At 26.0% G+C, this 14280-nt stretch overlaps 1 protein-coding gene across 3 annotated transcripts in view; it reads right to left on the bottom strand.

The window, feature by feature from the left end:
* Window positions 1-14280, bottom strand: part of LOC111635179 (myotubularin-related protein 3-like) — a 103132-nt gene that overhangs the window by 83950 nt on the left and 4902 nt on the right. The window contains exon 1 of one of the 3 annotated variants that reach the window (XM_023380070.1): window positions 8601-8938. The exons of the other annotated variants lie outside the window; for them this stretch is intronic. The gene's annotated coding sequence lies outside the window, so the exon portion shown is untranslated. Of the gene's footprint in view, window positions 1-8600; window positions 8939-14280 lie in introns of those variants that run through there. 3 annotated transcript variants of the gene reach the window in all.

Here is a 14280-nt window from a genome sequence, read left to right as displayed (position 1 = left end):
ATGCATCTTGGAAACATTTTTATGTAAATGTGACCCCATTTTAAATGTTAATAAAGCAAACAAAACCTAGAAAATGTCATTTGGCCAGTCTGCTGGCCATGTGTGAACCCATGACAGACTACTGGTGTTCGATGGTTTTAATGCACTTGATTACTGAAGAGTACTTATTGGGCTGCAATTTGAAAAAATTGGAGACCTATAAATTCCCACTTTCATCTGTCTGTTTGTCCTTCCTTAATCTTGAGAATGGAGTTAGTGAGATGAAAGTTGAGGAAATTTTTGGCATGCTGGTTCTGGTTTAAGACCATATAAAACAGAAGAGGACTTCATGAGTATCTCTGGAAAATGCCTTGCCTTATGTGTATTTACTTTGATTTGTTTTTTGAAACCGTGTCCTGTTTTATAATTCTGGTATAGTAAACACTAGTATTGTGTTTTATTCCACTTGTCATGTGTCTTTGGAATAAAACACAATACTAGTATTTACTACGCCAGAATGTATTTAGTTTGTTTCGGATGTGTGTGTTATGAAATCTGAAGGGTAGTGTCATTCTCTAGTGTTGCATTATGTTTTCAAAAAATGTAATGAGTGTTGTATATATTTTGTGTACATATTGTGTATGCATTAACCGTGAGTATGGGATGTTCTTGAATGTTTTGCTGTAATCTATTTATGCTATACGTAGTTTGTGTGTGCATACATATTTGTCATAGAATGACAAATCTATGAGTAACTGTTCTTTGCATTCCATGTGATTTGTAAACAACCTTTTTGTTATTACTTGAGTATGTTGTGTTGTTCTATATTATGATATATTTTGTTTGTGATGCATGAAGTGACTGATTATAGAGTATAGGAAGGCATGTAATTAGTCTGTATTGTATAAGGTTCCTGGTGGTGTTATTTTTGGGTTTCATGTATGTGGTGACGCTGTATGTAACAAATTTTGTCATGTCTTATGGATTGTTGATTGTGTATATAAAATGTATTTGGCTACTTCCTAATTCAGAGATGTAAATTTTTCATACCAGAAATTGTGAGTGTTGTTTGCACCAGGTGTCTTCCAACTGTATATTCTTTGTAATACATATTGGATGTTGTGTATGTTTACTTTGACATGGGTATGATTAGTGTTTCATGCATGTTTTCTTCTTCCTCTTTGATCCAGTTTATTTCATCTTTTTGTATGAATGGATTAGATCAAAGAACAGACCAATAATCCACAAGTTATTTTTCTGCTGGAGTGCCACTGTGCTGCAATTGAGTGGTGGGTTTGGTATGTAGACATCTGTAGAAAAAAAAGTGTCTCATTGTTTATAAATAATTTATTTTGTTGTTTTCATAACATACAGGCTTTGTATCATTTCAGTCTTTGCAACTTGGCTGCTAGTTTTTGTTTGAGCATATCAATGCATTCCTGTATATGTGCATATTGTGTTGTTCCCACTATGTGCATGCACATGTTTTAATTTTCCTAACCTCTTTCATTAAGTATGATGTTATGTTATTTTAGTGTATTGTGTTAGCCTGCCAAATTGTTGTCTGAAGTTACATATTTGTGCTTCTAGTCTTCTTTGCAACCAGGCTTATAATTTGTTTTTTGATTGTCTTCCTGTGATTGTAATTTAAGACTATGGTAAGTGACTGCATTAGAACAGACATGTTTTTATGTCTGAAAGCATTAATTCAGGTTGAATGTGCTTTGATACTATGTATGTGTGTATTTATTTAGTGTAGAGTTTTCTCCACTCATTCTGATGTGTGTATTTGGATATTTGTGATCTTTGTGTGGGATTTAAACCTGTATATTTAGTGAGTGTTTCTTCAAATAAATTAGTAAGTGTTAAATATGTTTTTAGTATCACTAGTTGTACAAAAAAAAAAAACTCACAACTCACCACACTTATATATCAAACACGTACACTGAAACAATATAATGTGTGGTGCGATCTACGAAACTTTATAATGTTTTTGTTTCGTCGATCGTACCACACATTATATTGGTTCAGTGTACGTGTTTCACTAGTTGTACTTGTGTTTATGTGTTCATTTATGGTTTTCATTGTTTATGTTAAGCTGTGTATGTTTTCAAAGTGACTACTGTTGAGGCACTATCAATGAGTCTGATCTGTCATGTGATATAGTGTGTGTGTATAGTACATATATGCTGTGCAACTTGTTTAATATGTTCAAGCATTGTTTATGGACTAAGATTGTTGTGTATAAGTTCTTTTCTGATCAACAACTCTTTGCATTTTTGAATTTATCATGTAGTGTCTAAGCTGTCATGTCTGGTTTGAGTTTTGTGATAGTGTAGTAGGTATGGATGATAAATTCATTCATTTCTTGAGTCTGCTACATCCATTTGCATGGTTTTACATACCTTGATGGTTAGTGACTGGATTGCTGTTAAAGCACTTTGATGTGTGTGTATGAAGTAATTAATTATAAATTTTATCATTTTTCTAAAAACAAGAAAACGTTTCGTTGTAGTTGCATTTGAAATTTATTTATTGAACGATTTATAAGCTGAAAATTTTTAGAAGAGAAGTAGTAAAAGATCAACGTTTAAACAATGTAAAATCAGTAAAAAAAGCGTTAGTAAACTTTAATTATTTTAATTTTATAAATGTAAGAGACAATTTAACCATCCGTTTGTCTTTATTACTAAGCATCAAGTTCTTGCTCTTGGTCTTCCTATAGCTGAAGTAACGTNCAAGTAAAAATGTTGAAAAAAATTATTAAAACATCTCATTTTATAATATTTCAACTATAGAGTATTTTAAATTTCCAATATTAGAAATGACATTTTTATATTCTAAAGATCTGAAGGAAAAAGAAAAAATTTAAGACCAACTAAATCTTGGTAGATTTTATATTAGTACTTTTTCCCTTTAGAAGTCTATCATGCAAACATTAAGTGAGCCTTTTGTTCATATCATAAGTTTGATCAGGTGATGAGAAACAGATCCAATATATCCAGATTAACCACTAATTAAACTTTAAGATAACTTGTTCTCAAATCCAGGTTGTCAGAATTGGCAAATTGGTGTCGTCCTGTCATTATGACCATTGGAAAATTTTTTAATACAATTTGAAGTAGATAAAAACTTGGCACCAAATTACATCAGTTATGATTATATAAATAAGTATAAAAATAAATATACATGAAAAATTATTATTTATTTGACCTAAAATTAAAAAAACAACACATACACAAGTCCTGGACCAAGAATATGATGAGTTGCCAAAAATGTTAAGTTTTATGGATAGTGATGATGCTAGTCTAAATAGAGGAATTTTCATAAAGGTATTACATGTGCAAACTCATATACATATTAATTACATACTGTACTTATTAAAATTTAACTAGAAATAGAAATAGTCACTATTTCTATTTCTAGTTAAAATTTAATTAAAAAGAACTATTGACTATTTGGGGGTTACTTTCAAGTTAATGATATTTGCGTGGTAGCATTTTGCATTGGCACCTTGGATAAAGGATTACATTCTTTGTTAACACATGGAATTGATGCTATTAACAACTGTTGCCAGTGAATAACAATAACTTATTTGATTCTAGTATTATATCTAGTAATTTTTATCTTTTTTTTTTTTTTTTGGATGACTCAATAAGCTTTATGGAATGTCAAGTTATCGAGATTTGAGTTTCAGGGACACCAGTGTACACACACACACAATGTTCAGAGATGTAAGCAGAAATTTCCAAGTCTGGGTCTTTTGTATCACTAATGGTTTATGTAGATTTAGCATAGAGATAGACTATTGTATTATAAAAATGCCCACCTCACTAGCAATGCATAGTCCAAGAAGCATACCAATATGGCAGCTTCTTGTATTTCATATGCAAACCAGTCTTTTCTTTACCTCATGTCTATTCACGCAGTCTAGTATTTGAATCTGATGTGCCTGTTTTCTGTTTCATCCAGCGGTAAACTGCTTGTGACTTTCTTTTACACTGTTTCCCTTTAAACACATGTGGGGTAAAAGTTAGAACTAGCAGCGAGTGAGGAGCAGAAAAGTGTTAGTGTGGAAAACACCACCCCTTGTTGCCGCCTTCCTTAATATATATATATTAGAAAAACCTCTAAATCAAAATTATATAAAATGTCAAAGTATCATATGTTTTTATAATTCAATACATAAACTGTATTCAACATACTTCTATAATGCATAACAATCTTATTGATCATAAAGATTTAAAAAATTTAGTTTAAAAGTTATCATAAAATTAAATTATTTACTATTTATTTTGTTACTAAAAGAACAAATATCTACAATACTCTCTTTACTTTTGAAATGCAGAATTATAAATCCAATATAATCAAAATAAAATGTATATTAGTCAAAACAAATTTTTGAAGTTAACAACAAACCTGTTCTTTATATAGATACAATTTGTAACAAATTTTCTAAACAGCCTGAAAATTAAAAACAAAAAATACAAAAATTCTGGAAACAGCAGCAACACAACATTTAATAGATAAAGATCTGCACCATTTGAAAAAGGCATGTTAATATATACTGGAAAAAAAATTAAAAACAAAAATATGTAATATATTAAAGTTTCTTGCCTGTATTATTTAATTACAGAAACTATTTACTTACTTAGTTATTACACTGTGTGTGTAATAAGTTTGTTCATTTAGTCATAAGTAAGTAAATAGTTTTTGTAAAAATATTCCCCACAAACAGTACAATTTACATATCTTAAAAACGTGTTTAGAGAAATATTTAAATGCAATTAATCTTTGATATTTGAAATAATTGATTTCAGCAATTACTATTACATAAATGTAAAAACAAATACAGATTACATCTAAAGATGAGTATTTTTTGTTAACAAAAGTCTTTGAAAAATATTTTAACAATTTTGTTTTAAAATAATAATAATAATAATAAATCATTAATATATTCAATGTACAGTATTTAAATTTAATAGATTATATGTATATTCCACATGACAATGTATTCTTATATATAATATTGACAGGTGTTAAGTTAAATATTGACAGAAACTAAAAATAAACATTTAGAATCTATAAATTTGTAATTACTGATACTACAAAGCAAAATTTTACAATTTGAATAAAATACAACTGATATATATATCTATCTATCAGTTACATGTTTAAATTGTATATAATATTCATATTGATAATTCTTAAGCAATTAAAAATAGTAGCAGTAATGCAATATAAAGGGATACAGAAACTTGTCCCTTGCTATAACAAGTGCCTGAATTTAAAGAGAGATTATGTTGAAAAGTAGCCTCAACAGGTAGCTAAGTTTTGTAAATACTGTAATAAAATTGTTTTTTCCTTTCTTCATTTTCTAACTGCTTAGTGGAGATCAATTTCCAAATAGCTTTCATACAAACTATAGTCCATGCAGTGAAAGAGTAGACATGAATCAGCTTGAGCTAGAAGAATCTATGTCAGAGGAAAGGAGACATGTAATTAATGAGTGAGTAACATTAGAATTAAAAGCAATAAAATTATTTAAAAAAAAACAACATTACGATAAAGATGGTATAAAATGTTTTATAAACGTAAAAAAAACAGCTGAAAGAAATCAGATCAGCTCATGTCAACATGCCGCCTTTCATCTGACAGACGCTTCAGCTCAGGCTGACTCATGTCTACTCTTTTGCTGAATGGACTATATTGAAGAATTAAATGTAATATTACAATTAAAATAACATTTAATTTAATGTATGAAACTATTGCACTTAAAAATATTGTAACAGATCATCAAAATAATGGTGTAAAAATATATTAACTTAAAATAAATATTAATGATTATAAATCTTAAATTTCAAATTTTAAAAAAAGTTTAGATAATTTTCCATAAAAATCAATAACTATTTCTTAATTCTATTTCTACCATTTTTTAATAGTAATTCTTTATTCTCAGTCCAACATAAACAAAATATAAGGCCAGGTTTTACATTATTTAATAAAAATTCTATATTGTGATAATTTCCAAAATGCACTGCAGTAATTTGTTATTGAATAAAATATAGTAATGCGATCCAAAGGCAACAAATATTATTTTAAACATTCTAGCTTTTACATTACTAATAATTAAAAATACTAATGAATTTGAAAAGTAAACAACAATAGCTTTTTCATCAGGAGAAATCATATTCAATGTTTCAGATATTAAAAAAAGAAAAATATTTTCAGATGTGAAAATCTGATTTTTATAATTTCATATTTAAGAAAAATATTAATACTAAATCCTCTTTTAAAACAATTTCAGTATTCAAGTAAACAATACTGAAAACAGCACTGTCTTTTCAACATTACCTATGTTTAATAACAAAAAGAAATGCATTTTTTTTAATTTCAATATTCTAAATGTAACTTTGAATTCATGCTTAATAAGAACTCTAAATTAATTGTTTTAAAACAATTAATGCCAAGATTTTTCTCCAAATAAATCTAATAAATAATGACCAGATTGTTCATGAAAATGTGTATTGCTCAAATTATCAAAATTACTTAGCTATTTAAATCATTGATAATCATTCATATTTTTGATTATTAGAACAGCTAAACAATGGAAAGGGTTACAGGTTTTTTTCAGATTAAATATTTTGAGATAATGCATATATTAGATTCACAGACAAAATCCCATCTTACATTGAGAGTGAATAGGTTACAGCAAAATCCATATAGCAAATAAGTGTCTCTTGTTCTGAATGTTGCTTTAACTTACACTTAAGTTAATGTGTTAAACAAAGTTTTCAATTTGTTTTCACAAGCAAGGAGAAAATTTTAAACAATCTATTACAGGGAAACCTGATATTATCCTGGTCGTCTCTTAAAACCAGTTCCGTTTAATTATAATTCAAGATCTAAATAAATTTCCAAATAATAGTATAATATAATAATAAGAAGAAAACATCAAAAGAGGTAGGTCTTCATAGAAGTTGTTGACGGTCTTAGATATATAGATTACATATTTAATTAGATAAAACACCCGACATGATAAACACCCGACATAGTGAAAATTCGTTCGTCCTTGCTATTCATTATATGTACNCGTCTCTTAAAACCAGTTCCGTTTAATTATAATTCAAGATCTAAATAAATTTCCAAATAATAGTATAATATAATAAAATTTCCTTTAGAATTTGAAATATTCTTACATTCACAATTTAGACAACATTAGGTAAATATGTTTGTAATTTTAGATATTATGCAATAAAAGTAATCAAAAATACTGATAAAAATGATAAATTCATATTTCTTTTCAAATGCAATAATTTATTATGAACAAAAATTACATAAGGAATAGCACAAACAAACTCAAAAAAATTGCTTTTTAATAGACATGCTTTTGCCAAAAGGTTAAAGTTATGTTAGGTACTGTACCACTACATCTCATTAGAAACTTTATTTTTTAAATATATTTTGTTTGCTATTTCAAAAGTAAACATCTAATATTATTATTGCAATGTTAAGAAATTACAAGAATATTGCATTAGAGATTCTTCTCTTCTTAAAATTTAATAGAATAATTTTAAAGTTATGCAAAAATACAACACACAGGGCAACTCTAAAATAACAAATTTTTCCCAATATTAAAACATTACTTTATCAAAAAGTTAATATTAACAATAATTATTATTCAATTTTACAGTTTAATATTTTCTCATATTAAAAATTAGGTGGATTTATTACAGGATAGATTTCAATTTTAATCCTGTAATAATGGCCATTTTGAAAATGTTTCATTTCACTTCAATCAAACTACAACATTTAAGAACATCAGCTATTTAACAAATCTAAAAATTCTTTTTAATACTCATTAAGCACGTTCGATCCAAATTTATTTAGAAAATTTGGACAGAACACGGTTTCAAAATTTTCAGAACACTTCCTAGTACATGCAGAATATTTTCCTCGCAAATTTTTATCCCATTAACACCAGAACATCAACATTTCACCAACGTAAGGTGTGCATATCACAGAATAATGCAAATATCTTTCCAACCTCGAGCACTTCACTTATTTATTCGTCCAAATAAATCGGCAAAGTTAACCTTTCATGTATAATCATCATCCACGTAATAATCATTTAATCGTTTAAACATTTTTCTGGATATCGTTTATAGACGCACCAAATGCAGCATACCCAAACAATTTATATATATAATTTGTATCATCAAACATGTATATGTACGGATTATTATCTGATTTCCTTCTGAAAACCGAAATTAGAAACAAAATTTCCTCTTTAAACTTTAGCTTTCTGATAAAAATAAAGGGGGAAAATAGTTTTATATGAGTTTAAACACTTAAAAACTAAAAGATCCAAGTTTATCAACCCAAACTACTTTACTTTTTCAGTTTTTAAGCATTTAAAGTGCTTATAAAGCAGTTTATAAATTTAGAAATTGTGAAACGTTTCATTCTTTTGCATTAAAACAGGCTAGAGACTGGGAATTCCTTTGATATACCAATAAATTATTGCATGTAAACATTACAATTCATTTTTAAATGGAGTATTTTTGTGTTAAAACGAAACAAGAGGCGAAATAGTAGTAGAAAGTGTGTCCGATACTTACATGTATTAGGACTGGATGACGACCTTTGGCAATCAAAACAAGCGACGACTTCACCAATAAACTTTCGTTTTTTAAATGTAATTGTAACTCAAACCTAAAGTGACTAAACTAACCCTAACTTAACATCGTTCCATTCTCGGTTAATTCTCCGTCATTTAAGAAAATAAACAATCATATTTAATATCTCGATTAACTCGTAAACAATTATTTATAATCGTTATTTTAAAATATAATAATTTCCGTTCGCTGTTATAAACTAAGTTATAATTCTTCACCAACTTCACGTCGAGATAACAAAATCTCTCCCATATACGTCACACGGTTACTCGACAATGCCGTCTGGCGTCGTAAATCGGAATCAATTTTTTTTTTCTTCTTCTTCTTCTTTTTCTTCTTCCTAATTGTATTACACAATTTGTAAAACATTAAATAATTATTATTCCTCGTATTTTTTTAAAATGATTTTTCAATTGCAATTAAGCCGATTAAATTTTATAACGTTTTATAATGTTTATTAAATTTCTGTGTGTTTTATACCGAAATGTTTCTCAATTGAATTAAGTGTTGTAATTAAGACGTGTACGAGTCCTTGAAATTTTTTCAAGGAAAAGATTCTGTTTTGTTAATTAAAATTTGAATATAGGAGATAATAGTTTTATATTTATTTTAAAATATGAATACATATATAATCATTTATTTTACTACGCATTCGATATTAGTTATTTGCAGAATTTTTTTTTTGTGGTTAACTTAAAACGTTTTGCTTTTTATTTAAATTAGTAATTTGTTTAAATTTATTTAAATAAATTCAATTATATCAATTCTATCTTTTAATCGCTTGAATTATTTTCGTGTTTTCATTTTACCATTACAAAAATAATCGTGAAGTATGCATATATCGAGCGCCGAACATGTCCGTTAACTCTTTAGAAGATATAATTTTCTGTTTTAAATATGAAGCTACAATAATATTTATTAGAAAAAAAATAATAAATTTTAAATTGGAATTATAAGTTGGATTTTCTTAAGGAATGTATGCGTAAGGGAGTTTTTCCAACGTCCGTATATAGAATTAATCGTCCGAAAGATTGTTCTTCGTTTAAAAGAATAATTCGGTGCCTAAGTAAATCAATTAGGATCATATAAAAAAACATGAAATACAGAACTTTAGAGGATTTCACTAGGCTAGAAGACAATCCTTGCAGGGTTTTCTTTATGTATTTTGTAAAAAGAAAACCTTCTTTTAACCTTGCAGTAAAAGAAATAAACAGGAGGATTATAAAACTAACAGACCAGGTATATCGCAGTCTAAAAATGAAAATATTGGAAAAAAAATGAAGTGGATCTTGAAGAAACAAGTTCCAGAAGAAAAGGAAAGTAAAGCAACATCGTTTATTCTGTGGGACCAAATTGATGTACCAAAAGAGGTAGGAAAAGTATTAGAAAAAGATCTCAACTATGTTCCTGATAACACAGGCCTATGGCAAACATCAATGGCATAAATATTTAGAGTTTTAAGTCACAATATAATAATTTAAAATTATTTTGCACTGTGATAAATTTATAGAAGAATGATTAAATATAAGTAAATCGAAAATGAATTATGACTGTTTCGAAATAGATGTAACGTTAATTTAGATATTTAATGATTCAACAGACTATACAGATTCAACATTAATTTAATTTTCTCTTTTGTTTTTTATTCTGGATGTGAAAATAGTTCATTTTACAAATACATTGATATATGAAATTTTGATAATAGTTATAAGTTATAATAATCTCTATTGGATAATCTTTTAAGAAGTAAACCCTTCTTTATACTACTACTTTTTCAACAATTCTTAATAATAAATTAAAAATAGATTATAATTATTAAAATAATGTTTACAATAAAATGTGTGATGCATTAATAAAACTCTTCACAAAAACAAATAGTAAAGTGAATCACACATTTTATTGTATACTTCTAGAAGAATAAAATAAAAAAATTCTTTCAAAGTTTCTAGTTTAAACATTTTTTAATGTAAAAAAAACTCGTTTAAACATTTTAAAGGCGTGAAATTTCAAAATTAATGATTAAAACACTTTAATTCTATATTTAAATTAGAATGTTTTAACAATTTATATCGCTGTGAAATATTTTCTATATTTATAATAAATAAAAAAATTTACTAATATTTATTTATTTTCTCATTTTTTCATTGATGTCATTACTGAATTTTAATCATAGAGAGTCACTCCCCAATGTAATTATCAAGCAGTTAAATGATATTTGAGGAACTTATCACATTATATCATATTACGACATCATATTATCAGAGGGTATATTGATCACCTTTGAAAAAACTAAAGAACGATTAATTAATAATAAATATTTAAAAATTTTATATAAATTTGAAATCTTTAAAATAATTTTCATCGTGCACTTCTTTGCTACAGATTTTTCTTTAATTAATTAAATTCTTACTCAAAGTTTGAATGTATAAAATATAAAAGTTTTAAAATATTTTAAATGTAAATAATAATTCATCTCAATACAATTTTCAATATAAATTAATATTTTTAGCTTATTTACATTCAAATTTAAACAATAAATAATAATAATACTACTAATAAAGCTTGAATAAATACATTTATAGAATTAAGTCCTAAACATTAAAAAAACAAAATATTTTGTTAAAAAATTGCAAAATCAAGAGATTTTTATAGATCAAATAATGCTTAATTTGCAAAAATTATTTAATTTTACAATTAAGTAATAAATTGAATAAATGCATTTTCATTCAATTTATTGATAATAAAAATTAGTTTTAAAAAGTTAATAAAAGAAGAATAAAAAAATAAAATAAAATTAGAAATTTGATGATCAAATTATAAAAATGATAAATGTCATCAAAGATATTATTTGATAAAATTAAAATATTTATTTTAAAAAATGTTGACTTATTAAACATTTGAATAGATTTATTTAAAGAACTGATATTTGTAATTATAATGAGTAATTACAAAAATCTAGAAATATTCAATAATATTTTTATTTTTAAATATTTATTTTTTAAATAATTAATTTTCAAAATAATTAATACAATAAATGTATATTTAATTTTATATGTTAAATGAAGTGATTATAAATATATAATGAAATGTATTATAGATAAGAATAGTTTATTATATCTGAAAAAAAGAATATATATTAATTTAATTAAAGAAGATGAATGCAGAATTTATATCCAAATGCAGGAGAAAGTAAAGGAAGCATATTCTCTTACTTAACCAAAATTTAAAATTAAATTAATTAAATATGACAAAATACAGTTACGTTTTCTTCCATAAAATATATTTTTATATGTATAAATCTTTTAGGATTTATTTTAAAAAATATAAAAAATGTACAGTACATACAAACCTATTCCTGATACTTCTCTTAGGATAATACCTGGATGTGCTACTGTACAGAGATATGTAGATTGATTACATTTCCAGACAGTAACATATCCAGCAAGTCTTATAACTAAGGCTAGGATATTTAAGCACCAACAATATATAAATACTTATAAAAATCATACAAGTTATAATTTTTATTACTATCTAAATGATTTTTAGTGCCTAGTTGTCCTAGCTCTAGTGATGAAATATATAAAGTAAAATATTCTTTAAATATATACATAAGAACAAAATTATAATATTGTATTTTAATTTGGATAGACAGAAATTTAAACTATAGAAGTTCACTTTATTAGTTCATACATTCAATAGAAAAAAAGACAAATATCCTAAATTATAATACATTTAATAATAATAAAAAAATTATTAAAAATATCTTATCATTTCTTAAAGTACATAAGATAAAATTAAGTTTTATTTTTTCTTTCTTAAAGACATTTTAATGGCACTTCTTTCGGCAAATTAAGCGGGTAAACAAATACAATATGCGAAAATAAAAGTTTAAAAAACGATTACGAATGTAGGTATTATGCCAATATATAAAGGAAATTTAAAAAAAAAAAATTGTAGTTGCAGTTAAGAAGTTCAGTAACCTGCATTTCCTGCATCAAAATATAACGAAACTTCCTTCAGAACAAGATTGGAGTTAATAATAAATGACATTTATAATTGATTTTATTGAGTTTTACGAAATGCAATATTCGATATTGAATTGCGGTTGTTTAAATCTCGATCTGTTAGATTTGAAGCGCGTATAAAATTATTAATCGACATAAGTTTATGAAACAAATCATATTTTACAGTCGACCCCCCTATAACACTTTTGATTATTCCGTTTTATATGAATTCCATGTTGTACGAGTCACTTAGATTTTATAAATACGTGTGCCGGGCTGTGAACGGCTCACGTATTTGTAAAATCTAAGTGACTCGTACAACATGGAATTCACATAAAACGGAATAATCAACAGTGTTATAGGGGATCGACTGTATTTTTAAATTTTTCTCTACCTATCCCTCGATGAAAAATTAAACTTATTAACTCAGAAAATTTTATATTTAAGATTCGAGTTGTATAGAAAATATATAATAAGTTATATTAAGCAAGTTTGATTTACAAAAGTTCAGATAGATTGCACCCCATGTGCCATGGTCTATACTTTCTTAATAAACAAACTCAACGAATTTCTTTCCAAGCATTTTGCATGTTTTTAACATTTAAGTTAATAAATACTGTATCCAGTTTTACTCGCTTTCGAATAAAGAGATATCGAATTTTTAATTTTTCAAAATTCAAACTTGATAAAGTATTGTTAAGAATGGTTTTTAACACGTTAACGTTTTTTAACACGTGACTTTACTTTTCATATTATTAACGATTGTTTCGGAGTAATCGGGCCGTCTATTGTCCGTTGGCATTAATATCAAAGTTTGGTTTTGTATTCGAACAAAAACTTGTCTCTCCAATAGTATTAAATTCTATAATTTAACGGCCCAATTTACTTTCCTCTATAGGAAATTAAGACATTATCGGGATAACTTTCCTTCTTTTCTTCCATTCTGTTGATAAATCACGCGATTTTCGTTTCGTAATCGAATGACGATAAAAAAAAAGGTGTTTAACAATAACACTAGTTTTATTGTTAAACACCTTTTTTTTATCGTCACAAATAAGTATATTTTGGTCTCGTATCATAAATACATACAGACGAAGAGATTAAAATTGTATTTGTATACAATTCTGAGAATCCAGACTGCAGCTGACAAAGTAGATAATGAAAAACTTAAGAATTTCGAACTTTTTTTTTAATGATTTGGGATAATCACTATAACGAATAATGGGTTTTCGGAACCATTTAGAATAAGGAAATATATAGAAAAAAATTAAAATATCAATAGTCATTCCAATATTGTATCGTTTAAAGTGTTTCTTTAACAATTTAAGCAGTCATTATCTTGGAATTCCCAGTAGCTATTCGAATTTATTTTTATATTTATAAGCGAAAATTAAATGTATATAAATTAGCATCAGATTCAAAATTTGTTTTTAGCTATTTTATTTATTTGAATTTTAACAAAATAATTTTTAAATCGTTATTACGCTATAAATAACATATAGGCCTATATATAATAATAACATATGTATCCTATTTATGTTATAATTTACTTTAGTAAATAATAATAAGTTTAATAATATTTATTAATAAATATTTCAAATACATTTTATCGACTTAAT

Source organism: Centruroides sculpturatus, unplaced genomic scaffold (genome assembly GCF_000671375.1).
Source record: "Centruroides sculpturatus isolate CEXI.00-Female unplaced genomic scaffold, Cexi_2.0 scaffold905, whole genome shotgun sequence".
Taxonomy (NCBI): domain Eukaryota; kingdom Metazoa; phylum Arthropoda; class Arachnida; order Scorpiones; family Buthidae; genus Centruroides; species Centruroides sculpturatus.
Note: the sequence above shows the minus strand (reverse complement) of the source record. Positions and strands in the feature narration are given on the sequence as shown.